This window comes from Ranitomeya imitator, chromosome 3 (genome assembly GCF_032444005.1).
Source record: "Ranitomeya imitator isolate aRanImi1 chromosome 3, aRanImi1.pri, whole genome shotgun sequence".
Lineage (NCBI taxonomy): Eukaryota > Metazoa > Chordata > Amphibia > Anura > Dendrobatidae > Ranitomeya > Ranitomeya imitator.
Window position 1 is genome coordinate 670598453 of NC_091284.1, and position 16436 is coordinate 670614888.

The window sequence follows — 16436 nt, forward strand, 5'->3', positions numbered from 1 at the left end:
TGCCTCAGAGAAATTCCCCAAAGGAAAAGGCAGCCCCCCACATATATTGACTGTGAGTAAAGATGAAAGTCACAAACGGAGAAATGAAACAGGTTTCAGCAAAGGGAGGCCAGACTTACTAAACAGACAGAGGACAGGAAAGGTATCTTTGCGGTCAGCACAAAAAACTACAAAAGACCACGCAGAGTGTGCAAAAAGACCTCCGCACCGACTAACAGTGCGAAGATGCCACTCTGCATCCCAGAGCTTCCAGCTAGCAAGACAAAATCATGATAACCAGCTGGACAAGGAAACAATGAACAAATAATAAGTATCAGGAACTTAGCTTCTGCTGGAGAAGACAGGTCACCAGAAAGATCCAAGAGCGAACTGAACCAATGCAGGAACATTGACAGCTGGCATGGAGTAACGATCTAAGTGGAGTTAAATAGAGCAGCCAACCAAAGGATAAACCACGTCACCTGTGTAAGGAACCTCAGAAGCAGCAGCTTCACTCACAGCCACCAGAAGGAGTCCACGGACAGAACTCGCCGAAGTACCATTCACGACCACAGGAGGGAGCTCGACAACAGAATTCACAACAGTACCCCCCCCCCTTGAGGAGGGGTCACCGAACCCTCACCAGAGCCCCCAGGCCGATCAGGATGAGCCAAATGAAAGGCACGAACTAGATCGGCAGCATGAACATCAGAGGCAAAAACCCAGGAATTATCCTCCTGACCATAACCCTTCCACTTGACCAGGTACTGGAGTTTCCGTCTCGAAACACGAGAATCCAAAATCTTCTCCACCACATACTCCAACTCCCCCTCGACCAACACCGGGGCAGGAGGATCAACGGAGGAAACCATAGGCACCACGTATCTCCGCAACAACGACTTATGGAACACATTATGGATGGCAAAAGAAGCTGGAAGATCCAAACGAAATGACACAGGATTAAGAACTTCAGAAATCTTATATGGCCCAATGATACGAGGCTTAAACTTAGGAGAGGAAACCTTCATAGGAACATGACGAGATGACAACCAAACCAAATCCCCAACACGAAGTCGGGGACCAACACAGCGCCGGCGGTTAGCGAAACGTTGAGCCTTCTCCTGGGACAATGTCAAATTGTCCACCACATGAGTCCAAATCTGCTGCAACCTGTCCACCACCGCATCCACGCCAGGACAGTCCGAAGGCTCAACCTGCCCTGAAGAGAAACGAGAATGGAAACCAGAATTACAGAAAAAAGGAGAAACTAAAGTAGCCGAGCTGGCCCGATTATTAAGGGCGAACTCAGCCAAAGGCAAGAAGGACACCCAATCATCCTGATCAGCAGAAACAAAGCATCTCAGATATGTTTCCAAAGTCTGATTAGTTCGTTTGGTTTGGCCATTAGTCTGAGGATGGAAAGCCGAAGAAAAAGACAAATCAATGCCCATCTTAGCACAAAAGGACCGCCAAAACCTCGAAACAAACTGGGAACCTCTGTCCAAGACGATGTTCTCTGGAATGCCATGCAAACGAACCACATGCTGGAAAAACAATGGCACCAAATCAGAGGAGGAAGGCAATTTAGACAAGGGTACCAAATGGACCATCTTAGAGAAGCGATCACAAACCACCCAAATGACCGACATCCTTTGAGAAACAGGGAGATCAGAAATAAAATCCATGGAAATATGCGTCCAGGGCCTCTTCGGGACCGGCAAGGGCAAAAGCAACCCACTGGCACGAGAACAGCAGGGCTTAGCCCGAGCACAAGTCCCACAGGACTGCACAAAAGAACGCACATCCCGTGACAAAGAAGGCCACCAAAAGGATCTAGCCACCAAATCTCTGGTACCAAAGATTCCAGGATGACCAGCCAACACCGAACAATGAACCTCAGAGATAACTCTACTAGTCCATCTATCAGGGACAAACAGTTTCTCCGTAGGACAACGGTCAGGTCTATCAGCCTGAAACTTCTGCAGCACGCGCCGCAAATCAGGGTGTTACCTCGGCTCCTGTTCCTGGCGCTCCTCCTGCTGCCGCCGAGTCCAGGTCAGCTGATGTCCTTGCTGCGTCCTCCCCACTCCGGGGCTCGGTGCTTGCATCCCGGCGCGCGTCCTCCCTGCACTCAGCTGCGCGCTCCTGTGGGTTGCGCAGGCGCAGTAGGCTCTGACCACGCGCGCTCCTTCTGCTCTTCTATCCCTCCATGACCTGACCCGGAAGTACTTCCTGCCAATGAAAGTCTGGCCTCAGGTATTTCTGGCCCTCCTCCCTTTGTGGAGGCGCCTGATTATTGTGTTTTCCTGCTTTAGTTAGGCCGCACAGTTTTCTGTGCTTTACCAGTCCTGTGCATTCCCAGTCTTGTGCCTTTCCAGCCCTGTGTTGTTTAACCTCTTGTTCTCCTGTTTTCTCTTTCAGTTCCTGCTCCTGTGTTCCGCAGTTCCTGTGTTTTCCCTTTCCTCAGTCCGTTCCTCAGCTCCTTTACTTCTCACCCAGGTTTTCCTCCGTCACCTTCTTCCCTTTCTGTTTTTCCCCGTTTTTCTCCCTGTTTCCTTTTCCTGGAGCCGATCCCTGGTCCTGGCCTCCGTGGTACTAGTTTTCCCTGTGCTTGCCTTCTAACAGTCCCTGTATAGGGGTTGGTTCCACTCTGGAGTGCTCGCTCAGGGGAGGTTCTGAGTGCAGCCTGATTCTAACAGTCCACTCTTTGTTCCCGTCGCCTTCGGCGTTACAGACTGCACTCGGACGACATCTGAGTGCAGCCTGATTCTAACAGTATAATCAGGCCATGGACCCCGCTGGGGCCTCTGCCCAGAAGGAGTTGGTTTTCTTGCATGAAAACCAGACTCGCATCATGTCTTTTATGAAGACAATGGATTCCCGCTTGTCTGCTTTACAAGCCGCGGATCCTGGGAATGCTACTCAGTTGGCCAGCCTCCAGCAAGAGCTGGTACAGCAGCGTGATACCGAGGCGCACATCCTGTCTTATAAGGCGTCCGTGGATGATCGCTTACATTCCTTGCAATCGGCTTCTTCGCAAAGTTCTTCCCGACCTCCTGATACTGCCACAGCGCCTACTCCTCGTTTGGGTAAACCACCTCGCTACAGCGGCGATCCCAAACTGTGTCGGGGTTTCCTCATCCAGTGTCGTTTACACTTCGAGTTGTTGCCCCAACAGTACCCTACCGACCGGGCTAAGGTCACCTTTATCGTGTCTCATTTGGAGGGTGAGGCCCTTTCCTGGGTGAATCCCCTCTGGGAACGAGACGACCCTATTGTGACCAGTATAGTCACCTTTTTGGACACTTTCAGAAGGGTTTTTGATGAGCCCGGAAGGCTCGCTTCCACGACTGAGGCTCTTTTTAATCTTCATCAGGGTACCCTCTCTGTGGGGCAGTATGCCATACTCTTTCGTACCCTATCTTCTGAACTAGGGTGGAACAACGAGGCGTTGGTAGGTACCTTTTGGCGTGGTTTGTCGGGAAAGATTAAAGATGAGCTCGCAGGACGGGATACTCCTACTTCCTTGGAGGAGCTCATTTCACTTGCTACACGCATTGATTTGCGCTTCCAAGAGCGCTCTAGAGAGGCTGCTAGGAAGAGCAGGCCTATGCGCCCTTCCTCTTTATCTGTTCAGTGTCCTCTCACTCTTCGGCCTTCGGTTTCTTCCGGTAGTGCTGCTCCTGAACCCATGCAGGTTGATCGGGTCAAGATGGCGGACCAACGCAGAAGAGAGAGGCTGGCACAAGGTCTTTGCTTGTACTGTGGTGGAGCATCTCATTTCCTGCGTTCATGTCCTGAGAGGCCGGGAAACGCCTCCACTTAGGACAGGTAAGAGAGGCCTCCCTAAGTGTGTTTGAACCCTCTCCACCTCTTACTCTTTCTGTTCTTATAATTCAGGGTCAGAGACGTGGCTCGGAACTAGCATATTTGGATTCGGGTGCAGCAGGTAACTTTATCCGGCTTAAGGAGGTGAAGAAATACCAGATTCCGGTGGTCGCCCTGAGATGTCCACGAATGATTGCTTCCGTTGATGGCAAGCCTCTGCAGGAGACCATCTCTATGGTTACCGAGGAGGTAACTCTGCAAGTGGGAGCTCTGCACCAAGAGAAGATTGCTCTCTACGTTTTGCCCAATTTGTCTCATCCCCTTTTGCTCGGTCTTCCTTGGCTTCAGACTCACGAACCCGTCCTGGATTGGCGTTCTGGTGAGATTCTTCGGTGGGGACATCCGTGTCAAGAGAGGTGCTTGGCTTCTGTCCGACCAGTTACGGTCTCTCAATCCTCGTCTGGCCCCGTGGGCTTGCCTCCTGCCTATTGGTCCTTTTCTGACATTTTCGACAAGAAAGAAGCCGAGACTCTTCCGCCTAATCGGCCCTATAATTGTCCTGTCGAGTTACGTCCCGGAACCACACCGCCCAGAGGTCGGATCTATCCTTTATCCCCTGCTGAGATGTCTGCCATGTCTGAGTACATCCAAGAAAATCTCGCTAAGGGTTTTATAAGGAAATCCTCCTCGCCTGCTGGTGCCGGCTTTTTCTTTGTGAAAAAGGACGGCTCTTTACGTCCCTGCATTGACTATAGAGGTTTGAATGACATCACAGTAAAAAATAAATACCCTTTGCCGTTAATTCCAGAGCTCTTTGATCGCTTGAGAGGGGCACGGATCTTCTCGAAGTTGGACCTACGTGGAGCCTACAATCTCGTTCGTATTCGCCCAGGGGATGAGTGGAAGACTGCCTTCAACACCCGGGATGGACATTACGAGTATCTTGTCATGCCCTTTGGTTTGTGTAACGCTCCCGCAGTCTTTCAAGAATTTGTAAACGACATCTTTCGGGATCTGCTTTACTCCTGCGTTGTGGTCTACCTTGATGATATCCTCATCTTCTCACCGGATCTGTCTTCCCATAGAAGAAGCGTTCATCTGGTCCTGCAGCGCCTCCGGGAGAATCGCCTTTATGCTAAGATGGAAAAGTGTCTCTTCGAACGATCTTCTTTGCCCTTTTTGGGGTATATTGTCTCTGAGAATGGATTGGAGATGGATCCAGAGAAGTTGTCCGCTATCCTACAGTGGCCTCGTCCGGTTGGGGTGAAAGCTATCCAACGCTTCCTCGGTTTTGCTAACTACTACCGACAATTTATTCCGCATTTCTCGTCCATCATCAAGCCTATCTCCAACCTCACTCGGAAGGGATCCAATTCTATTGTTTGGTCTTCAGAGGCCGAAGAGGCTTTCTCTAGTCTTAAACAGGCTTTCTCTACCGCACCAGTATTGCATCGGCCTGAGGCTAATAAGCCGTTCATCCTGGAAGTGGACGCCTCTTCCACTGGAGCTGGCGCAGTGTTATCCCAAAAGTCTTCTTCCGGTCGATTGGTTTCCTGCGGATTCTTTTCTAAAGCCTTCTCTCCTGCGGAGTGCAACTATTCTATTGGGGATAGAGAGTTGCTAGCCATCAAGATGGCCCTTGAGGAGTGGCGCCATTTGCTGGAGGGAGCTGTTCATCCGTTTATCATCTTCACTGACCACAAGAATCTGGCCTACATCCAGTCTGCCCGGAGGCTCAATCCCCGACAGGCCAGGTGGTCCTTGTTCTTCGCTCGCTTTGATTTTGAATTGCATTTTCGTCCTGGTCTGAAGAATGTCAAAGCAGATGCCTTATCCCGGTCTTTTCAACCTCAAGATGTGGAGGAGGATCTCTCTCACATCATTGATCCTCTCAAGGTCATCTCTGTGGCTCCCGTGAGGTTGATTACTCCACCGCCTGGCAAGACCTTTGTTCCTGAGACCAAGAGAACTCAAGTGTTGCGATGGGGCCACTCCTCCAAAATCTCTGGTCATGTCGGGGTTAAAAAGACTTTGGAGCTCATCTCTCGGTTTTACTGGTGGCCCTCTCTCCACCAAGATGTGATTGACTTCTCTGCTTCTTGCTCCTCTTGAGCCAAGGTTAAAGTTCCCAGAAGATTACCTTCTGGATTTTTGCTTCCGTTACCTGTTCCTTCTACTCCTTGGCAACACATTGCCCTGGATTTCATCACGGATCTACCCTGCTCTTCCGGTTTCACTACCATCCTGGTAGTAGTAGACCGCTTCTCCAAGATGGCACACTTTGTTCCATTACAGCAACTACCTTCAGCTCATGAACTGGCAAAAGTTTTTGTCCAGCATGTTTTCCGACTTCATGGTTTCCCGTCACACATGGTGTCAGATCGAGGTGTGCAGTTTACTTCTCGATTTTTGGAGGGCTCTCTGCGGTCTCCTGGAGGTCAAATTGGATTTCTCTTCCGCGTATCACCCTCAAACCAACGGGCAAGTGGAACGTGTCAATCAGGTGTTGGCAACCTATCTTCGCCATTTCTCTAATGCACATCACGATAATTGGTCAAGTCTTCTTCCATGGGCTGAGTTTGCCTACAATAACCACCCTGGCGAGTCTTCAGGCAAGTCTCCTTTCTTTGTGGTCTATGGCATGCATCCCAGGGTTCCATTGCCCATCTCTGCCTCCGCCGGGGTTCCAGCAGCTGACTCCGTGACTGTGGATTTCTCCAAGATCTGGCTGGAGGCTAAGGAAGCCCTGAAGAGGTCAGGTGAACGCATGACGAGACATGCTGACAAGAGGCGTCTGGAGGCTCCATCTTTTCTTCCTGGCGAAAAGGTTTGGCTGTCTTCAAAATATATTAGATTGAAGATTCCTTCTTACAAGCTTGGACCTCGTTATATCGGTCCTTTTGAAGTCCTCCGGCGCATTAACAATGTTGCTTACAAGCTCAGGTTACCTGTCTCACTCCGTATTCCTAATGTCTTCCACGTCTCTCTCCTAAAACCGGTCATTCTTAATCATTTTCATTCCGTTCCGAGTCCTTCTCCTCCTCCAATCTCTGCAGATAACGTTTTTGAGGTGGAGGATATCTTAGCATCCAAAAGAGTCAGGGGCAAGACATTCTTTTTGGTTGATTGGAAGGGTTTTGGTCCTGAGGAGAGGTCTTTGGAACCTAGGGAGAACATTAATGCTCCTCGCATTCTTAAGAAGTTTTTGTCAAAGAGTAGTAGGAGGGGGTGTAAGAGAGGGGGTACTGTTACCTCGGCTCCTGTTCCTGGCGCTCCTCCTGCTGCCGCCGAGTCCAGGTCAGCTGATGTCCTTGCTGCGTCCTCCTCACTCCGGGGCTCGGTGCTTGCATCCCGGCGCGCGTCCTCCCTGCATTCAGCTGCGCGCTCCTGTGGGTTGCGCAGGCGCAGTAGGCTCTGACCGCGCGCGCTCCTTCTGCTCTTCTATCCCTCCATGACCTGACCCGGAAGTACTTCCTGCCAATCAAAGTCTGGCCTCAGGTATTTCTGGCCCTCCTCCCTTTGTGGAGGCGCCTGATTATTGTGTTTTCCTGCTTTAGTTAGGCCGCATAGTTTTCTGTGCTTTACCAGTCCTATGCATTCCCAGTCTTGTGCCTTTCCAGCCCTGTGTTGTTTAACCTCTTGTTCTCCTGTTTTCTCTTTCAGTTCCTGCTCCTGTGTTCCGCAGTTCCTGTGTTTTCCCTTTCCTCAGTCCATTCCTCAGCTCCTTTACTTCTCACCCAGGTTTTCCTCCGTCACCTTCTTCCCTTTCTGTTTTTCCCCGTTTTTCTCCCTGTTTCCTTTTCCTGGAGCTGATCCCTGGTCCTGGCCTCCGTGGTACTAGTTTTCCCTGTGCTTGCCTTCTAACAGTCCCTGTATAGGGGTTGGTTCCACTCTGGAGTGCTCGCTCAGGGGAGGTTCGGTGCCACGGTCCAGTGGGTCCACTCTTTGTTCTCGTCGCCTTCGGCGTAACAGACTGCACTCGGACGACATCTGAGTGCAGCCTGATTCTAACAGTCCACTCTTTGTTCCCGTCGCCTTCGGCGTTACAGACTGCACTCGGACGACATCTGAGTGCAGCCTGATTCTAACACAGGGGAGATGGCAGACAAAATTACCCCCTCTTTAAGAATACCCGCCGGGTCCGGAACACCCGGAGAGTCAGGCACAAAACTCCTTGACAGGGCATCAGCCTTCACATTCTTAGAGCGTAGAGAAGGTATGAAACAACAAAATCAAAACGGGAGAAAAAGAGCGACCATCGAGCCTGTCTAGGATTCAACCGTTTGGCAGACTCGAGATAAGTCAAATTCTTGTGATCCGTCAAGACCACCACGCGATGTTTAGCTCCTTCAAGCCAATGTCGCCACTCCTCGAATGCCCACTTCATGGCCAACAACTCTCGATTGCCAACATCATAATTGCGCTCAGCAGGCGAGAATTTTCTAGAAAAGAAGGCACATGGTTTCATCACCGAGCCATCAGAACTTCTTTGCGACAAAACAGCCCCTGCTCCAATCTCAGAAGCATCAACCTCGACCTGAAACGGGAGCGAAACATCTGGCTGGCACAACACAGGGGCAGAAGAAAAACGACGCTTCAACTCCTGAAAAGCCTCTACAGCCGCAGAGGACCAATTGACCACATCAGCACCTTTCTTGGTCAAATCAGTCAACGGTTTAGCAATACTAGAAAAATTAGCGATGAAGCGACGGTAAAAATTAGCAAAGCCCAGGAACTTCTGCAGGCTCTTCACAGATGTCGGCTGAGTCCAATCATAAATGGCCTGAACTTTAACAGGGTCCATCTCGATAGTAGAAGGGGAAAAAATGAAACCCAAAAATGAAACCTTCTGAACGCCAAAGAGACACTTTGACCCCTTCACAAACAAGAAATTCGCACGAAGGACTTGGAACACCATTCTGACCTGCTTCACATGAGACTCCCAATCATCCGAAAAGACCAAAATGTCATCCAAAAATACAATCATGAATCTATCCAGGTACTCTCGGAAGATGTCATGCATAAAGGACTGAAACACAGATGGAGCATTAGAAAGCCCGAATGGCATAACCAGGTACTCAAAATGGTCCTCGGGCGTATTAAATGCTGTTTTCCATTCATCGCCCTGTTTAATTCGCACAAGATTATACGCCCCTCGAAGATCTATCTTGGTGAACCAACTTGCCCCCTTAATCCGAGCAAACAAATCAGACAGCAGCGGCAAAGGATACTGAAATTTGACTGCGATCTTATTATGAAGGCGGTAATCAATACAAGGTCTCAAAGAGCCATCCTTCTTGGCCACAAAAAAGAACCCTGCTCCCAATGGTGACGACGACGGGCGAATATGACCCTTCTCCAAGGATTCCTTTATATAACTCCGCATAGCGGTGTGCTCTGGCACAGATAAATTAAACAGACGGCCCTTAGGAAACTTACTACCAGGAATCAAATTGATAGCACAATCGCAATCCCTATGAGGAGGTAGGGCACCGGATTTGGGCTCTTCAAATACATCCCGGTAATCTGATAAAAACTCAGGGACTTCAGAAGGAGTGGAAGGCGAAATTGACAACAATGGAACATCACCATGTACCCCCTGACAACCCCAGCCGGACACAGACATAGATTTCCAATCCAACACTGGATTATGGACCTGTAGCCATGGCAACCCCAAAACGACCACATCATGCAGATTATGCAACACCAAAAAGCGAATATCCTCCTGATGTGCAGGAGCCATGCACATGGTCAATTGAGTCCAGTACTGAGGCTTATTCTTGGCCAAAGGCGTTGCATCAATTCCTCTCAATGGAATAGGATACTGCAAGGGCTCCAAGAAAAAAACACAGCGCCTGGCAAACTCCAAGTCCATCAAATTCAGGGCAGCGCCTGAATCCACAAATGCCATAACAGAATAGGATGACAGAGAGCAAATCAGAGTAACGGACAAAAGAAATTTAGACTGTACCGTACCAATGGTGGCAGACCTAGCGAACCGCTTAGTGCGCTTAGGACAATCGGAGATAGCATGAGTGGATTCACCACAGTAAAAACACAGCCCATTCCGATGTCTGTGTTCTTGCCGTTCAGCTCTGGTCAAAGTCCTATCACACTGCATAGGCTCACGCCTATGCTCAGAGAATACCGCCAGATGGTGCACAGCTTTGCGCTCACGCAAGCGCCGATCGATCTGAATGGCCAAGGACATAGACTCATTCAGACCAGTAGGCGTGGGAAATCCCACCATGACATCCTTAAGGGCTTCAGAAAGACCCTTTCTGAAAATTGCCGCCAGGGCACACTCATACCACTGAGTAAGCACAGACCACTTTCTAAACTTCTGACAGTGCACCTCTGCTTCATCCTGACCCTGACACAAAGCCAGCAAGATTTTCTCTGCCTGATAAACTGAATTTGGTTCATCATAAAGCAATCCAAGCGCCAGAAAAAACGCATCAACATCACGCAATGCAGGATCTCCTGGCGCAAGGGAAAATGCCCAGTCTTGAGGGTCACCACGCAACAAAGAAATAATGATTTTTGCTTGTTGAATGGAGTCACCAGAGGAGCGGGGTTTCAAAGCTAGAAACAGTTTACAATTATTTTTGAAATTCAGAAACTTAGATCTATCCCCAGAATAAATCAGGAATAGGAATTCTAGGCTCTAACATAGGATTCTGAACCACAAAATCTTGAATGTTTTGTACCCTTGCAGTGAGATGATCCACACAAGAGGACAGACCTTGAATGTACATATCTACACCTGTGTCCTGAACCACCCAAAGGTTTAGGGGAAAAGAAAGACAAAACACAGTGCAAAGAAAAAAAAATGGTCTCAGAACTTCTCTTATCCCTCTATTGAGATGCATTAATACTTTGGGCCAGCTGTACTGTTATGGACCTGGTGGTTATGAGCACCCGGCACGACCTGATAGCTAAACTCACACAGGACAAGCTCTGGGATGTGGGAGCTCTGCTGACCGCAGGCCCTAATCCTATCACAACAACTAGAAATAGCCGTGGAGCGTTCCTGACACTCCCTAGACGCCTCTCCACAGCCTAAGAGCTAGCTAGCCCTAGAGATAGAAAATAAAGCCTACCTTGCCTCAGAGAAATTCCCCAACGGAAAAGGCAGCCCCCCATATATATTGACTGTGAGTAAAGATGAAAGTCACAACGCAGAAATGAAACAGGTTTCAGCAAAGGGAGGCCAGACTTACTAAACAGACAGAGGATAGGAAAGGTATCTTTGCGGTCAGCACAAAAAACTACAATAGACCACGCAGAGTGTGCAAAAAGACCTCCGCACCTACTAACAGTGCGGAGATGCCACTCTGCATCCCAGAGCTTCCAGCTAGCAAGACAAAATCATGATAACCAGCTGGACAAGGAAACAATGAACAAATAATAACTATCAGGAACTTAGCTTCTGCTGGAGAAGACAGGTCACCAGAAAGATCCAAGAGCGAACTGAACCAATGCAGGAACATTGACAGCTGGCATGGAGTAACGATCTAAGTGGAGTTAAATAGAGCAGCCAACCAAAGGATAAACCACGTCACCTGTGTAAGGAACCTCAGAAGCAGCAGCTTCACTCACAGCCACCAGAGGGAGTCCACGGACAGAACTCGCCGAAGTACCATTCACGACCACAGGAGGGAGCTCGAGAACAGAATTCACGACACCTAACATGCCTCAACATGGGTTCATTATATGAAAGCCAACACGGGAAAAAATTACAAAAAGATAGAGAAAGAAAAATGTTTTCAAAGTGCCTAAAGATGGAAACTGGAGAAGTAAGGCATAGATAGAACGTAGAACTTCCATGAAGGTCTGGATAGCATTAAGGGAAACTAATGTAAATGATGAATCAATCATAATAATTATTCAGATGTTATTACAGAACAAAATGATGGTATTATTTGGACTTTGTACAGTAGTAATGTTTTTTCGCTGTGCTGTGATATAGTTTATACACTTTAGAACTATTATTCATACACTTCATTCAGTTATTGGCTGTATTATTTGGGAAGTCTCCGATGAAAAAAGTTAGCTATCCAAAGGATATGTGATAATAACCTATTGCGACCACTTGGACCTGCATTGATTTGCAGAATGGAATTTTTATTCCCACTATAAAGGAGCAGCAGTGCATATGCCCGACTACCACTCCATTCATTCTTTATGGGTGTGGTGGAAAAAGCAGAGCTTAGCACTCAGCAGCCCCATAAGGAATGAATGGAGTGATGGTCAAATATGCGCACCATTTTAACGGGGATGAAATTTCCCAGTTCTGCTAATTGTAACAGATCCCAGTGGTCAAAACTCCTCTGGACAATAAGTTATCTCCTACGCTGTGGATAAGTGATAAAGGGGTTGTCCTGTGAAAGCAAACTAAATGAGCAGCCTGCAAAGCTACTATTTTAGGTCTCTGTGGCTGTAATATTTATTTGTGCACTTTATATTGATATTTATTAACCCCTTAACCACAAAGCCATTTTTCATTTTTGCGTTTTTTTGTTTTTTGTTCCCCTTCTTCCCAGAGCCATAACTTTTTTTACCTTTTAGTCAAAATGGCCATGTGAGGGCTTGTTTTTTGCAGGACAAGTTGTACTTTCGAACGATACCATTAGTTTTAACATATCATGTACTGGAAAACAGTAAAACAATTCCAAGTGCAGTGAAATTGCAAAAAAAAGTGCAATCCCAAAGTTGCTGGGTTTTTTTTTACCGCATTCACAAAATGCTAAAACTGACCTGCCATTGTGATTCTCCAGATCATTACAAGCTCACAGTAACCAAACATGTTTAGGTTCTTTTTTATTTAAGTGGTGAAAAAAAATTCCAAAGTTTGTTAAAAAAAAAAATTGTGCCATTTTCCAATACCTGTAATGTCTCCATTTTCAGTGATCTCAGGTTGGGTGAGGGCTTATTTCTTGCGTGCAGAGCTGACGTCTTTACTGATACCATTTTGGTGCAGATACGATCTTTTGATCGCCCATTATTGCATTTTAATGCAATGTTGTGGCAACCAAAAAAATGTAATTCTGGCGTTTTGACTTTTTTTCTCGTTACACCGTTTAGCGATTGGGTTAATTTTTTTTAAATGGATAAATCAGGCTATTCTGAATGCGGCGATACCAAAAATGTGCATGTTTGATTTTTTTTTTATTGTTTTATTTTAATTGAGGTGAAGTCGGTGATTTGAACTTTTACATTTTTTCATTTTTTTATATTTTTAAAAACTTTTTTTTAAAAACTTTTTACATGCTTCAATAGTCTCCATGGGAGACTAGAAGCTGCCAAAACCCAATCAGCTCTGCTGCATACAGGCGATGATTAAATCATTTGGTATCTCCGACACACAAATACTGATGTGTGAATAAAGGTTTAGCCTTGTAATGTTTTTCTATACTGACATCTATTGCCTTATAAGGCAAGTCTCACACGTCCAGATAATTCCGGTACCGGAAAAAATCGGTACCGGAATTATCCGTGTCCGTGTGCCCCTACGTTTCTGTGGCACATCAGTGTGGCACACGTGCTGCACACGTGTGCCGCCCATGTGCCCACTGGGTACCACACGCACCGTGCTGGGTACCACACGTACCAGCATCTGGTGCTGAAGCCCCATTCATATCTTCCCTGCAGCAGCGTTTGCTGTAGAGAAGATATGAATAATTGTGTTTAAAATAAAGATCTATGTGCCAAAAGGCCTCCCACCCCCTGTGCGCCCCCCCCCGCTGTTCTGAAAATACTCACCCGGCTCGCTCCCTTACCGGCGCTGCTTCCTGTTCTGGCCGCATCTTCTCCTGTATGCGGTCACGTGGGGCCGTTCATTTACAGTAATGAATATGCGGCTCCACCCCTATGGGAGGCGCACAGGGGGTGGGAGGGGGGTGGGGACCTGGATCTGGATTTTACACACTATTATTCATATCTTCTCTACAGCAAACGCTGCTGCAGAGCAGATATGAATCGCGGCTTCAGCACCAGTGGGGGGGACAGCGCTTAATATAGCGCTGTCTCCTGCACGGCACACGGATTGACTTTAATGGGTCCGTGTAATACGTGCGCTCCCACGAACACTGACATGTCTCCGTGTTTGGCACACGGAGACACGGTCCGCAAAAAATCAATGACATCTGAACAGATGCATTGATTTTAATGTGTCTACCTGTGTCAGTGGCTCCGGTACATGAGGAAGCTGTCACCTCACGTACCGGAGCCACTGACGTGTGAAACCGGCCTAAAAGGGATTTCCCTTGGTATTCTCTTTTTATTTAACCTCCTAATGATTTAACCCCTTAGTGACCGAGCCAATTTTGACTTTAAAGACAAGGCCAATTTTTATAATTCTGACCAGTGTCACTTTATGTGGTAATAACTCTGGAACACTTTAAGAGATCCCATTGATTGTGAGATTGTTTTTTCATGACCCATTGTTCCTCATTATAAAGCCGGGATCACACATGCGAGAAACACGTCCGTATCTCGCATGTGAAATCCAAGCTCTGGCGCCGGCACTTCGGAGCGGAGCGTGCGGCTGCATAGCAACACATGGAGCTGCAGCTCCGCTCCTAAGTGCCGGCGCCAGTGATTGGTTTTCACATGCGAGACACGGACGTGTTTCTCGCATGTGTGATCCCGGCCTAATGGTAAAATTGTGTTTATTTATGAAAAAAATGGAAATTTGACATAAATTTTGAAAATTTAGCAATTTTCACATTTTTAATTTTTGCACCCTTAAAGCCGGGATCACACATACGCGAGATATGGCTGAGTCTCGCAGGTGAAATCCTTCCTCTGGCGCAGGCACTCCGGAGCGGACAGTGCAGCCGCACAGCAACACATAGAGCTGCACTCTCTGCTCCCAAGTGCCAGCGCCAGAGTAGGGATTTGACCTGCGAGACTCGGCCGTATCACGCATATGTGTGATCCCGGCCTAAATCAGAGAGTCATGAAACACATAATAGTTAATAAATAACATTTCCCACATGTCAACTTAACATGCGCACAATTTTGGAAACATAATTTTTTTTTGTTAGGACGTTACAAGGGTTAAAAGTTAGCCAGCGATTTCTCCAACAACATTTACAAAACCTTTTTTTTAGGTACCACATCACATTTGAAGTGGTTTTGATGGGTCTAAGTGACAGAAACCTAAAAGTGACACCATTCTAAGAACGCTGTTAAAAAGTAGCGCTGAGGAATAAGTACCCTTAACTGCAGCCATTAAAAGGTGAAAATCATATAAAAAGAAAGCACCACAAAAAACAAAATAATTAAAAATTACAAAAGTTTATTAAGTAAATATATAAAACGTAATGAACAAAAGAAACAACAAGGGATGTGACAGGGTAAGCCAGAACCAGGTGGCACCTTAAGCAGAGACAGAAACATTCAGGAACAAAAAGATACAGAGTGGTTGCTCAAGACATACTAATTAATGATGTGCAAAACCGCATTCAAACCAAGTGAGCCAAGAGTGGCTGTATACCACACTTAGAGCCTGAGCAAAGAGGTCAAATGAAACGACCAAATAAACATTGTAAATTTCCTGAATGTACACTGGAGCTCTGAGGTGCCACCGTCCCCAATGCGCGTTTCGCCGCTTTTGCCTTCTTCCGGGGGATGGCATCCTTAGATTACCAGAACCTTAAATAGAGCAGACTGCCCAATCATGCGTGTCAGATACAAAGGAATCACTGTGTGGAGGTGGCACATGTGAACGCCGACATGCCCGGAAGTGGGGACAGACGAGGGCGTCACCAGACAGGCCGGTCCGAGCACAGAGCCCCGCCCACATGAGATCATGTGGACGGAGACCCGCGCGCAGCCCCAGCCCAGCCTTGTTAAGAGTTATCTAGTGCCTCGCCCTCCATCGCCTATTTTTTCTTCAGGATCTGCCCCCCGGGCCAGTGTTTGGGGCTGCAAACCCTGTGGTAGGTGTTTGGCGTGCCCCAACATTGTCCCAGCTTGTGATTTCTCTTCCTCAGATGGCCGCGTGTTTGTGATCACGCAAACTATCACCTGTACCACCACAATGGTTGTGTACTATGCGTCCTGTCCATGCAACAAAATCTATGTGGGTCTTACTACACGTGCATTGAAAGTACGAACGTGTGAACACGTTCGAGACATTTTAGCTGCGGCTAATGAGGATAATATAGAGGCTTTGAAAACTATTCCATGCCATTTTAGAAAATTCCATTCTTGTGATCCATCTGGGTTCCATTTACAATGTTTATTTGGTCGTTTCATTTGACCTCTCTGCTCAGGCTCAGGCTATAAGTGTGGTATACAGCCACTCTTGGCTTACTTGGTTTGAATGCGGTTTTGCACATCATTAATTAGTATGTCTTGAGCAACCACTCTGTATCTTTTTGTACCTGAATGTTTCTGTCTCTGCTTAAGGTGCCACCTGGTTCTGGCTTACCCTGTCACATCCCTTGTTGTTTCTTTTGTTCATTACGTTTTATATATTTACTTAATAAACTTTTGTAATTTTTAATTATTTTGGTTTTTGTGGTGCTTTCTTTTTATATGATTTTCAATTATTATTGGCACTTACCTTTCATTTATTGCACCTTACCTTACTGGGTAGTGGGTGCAGGCCTTGTTTA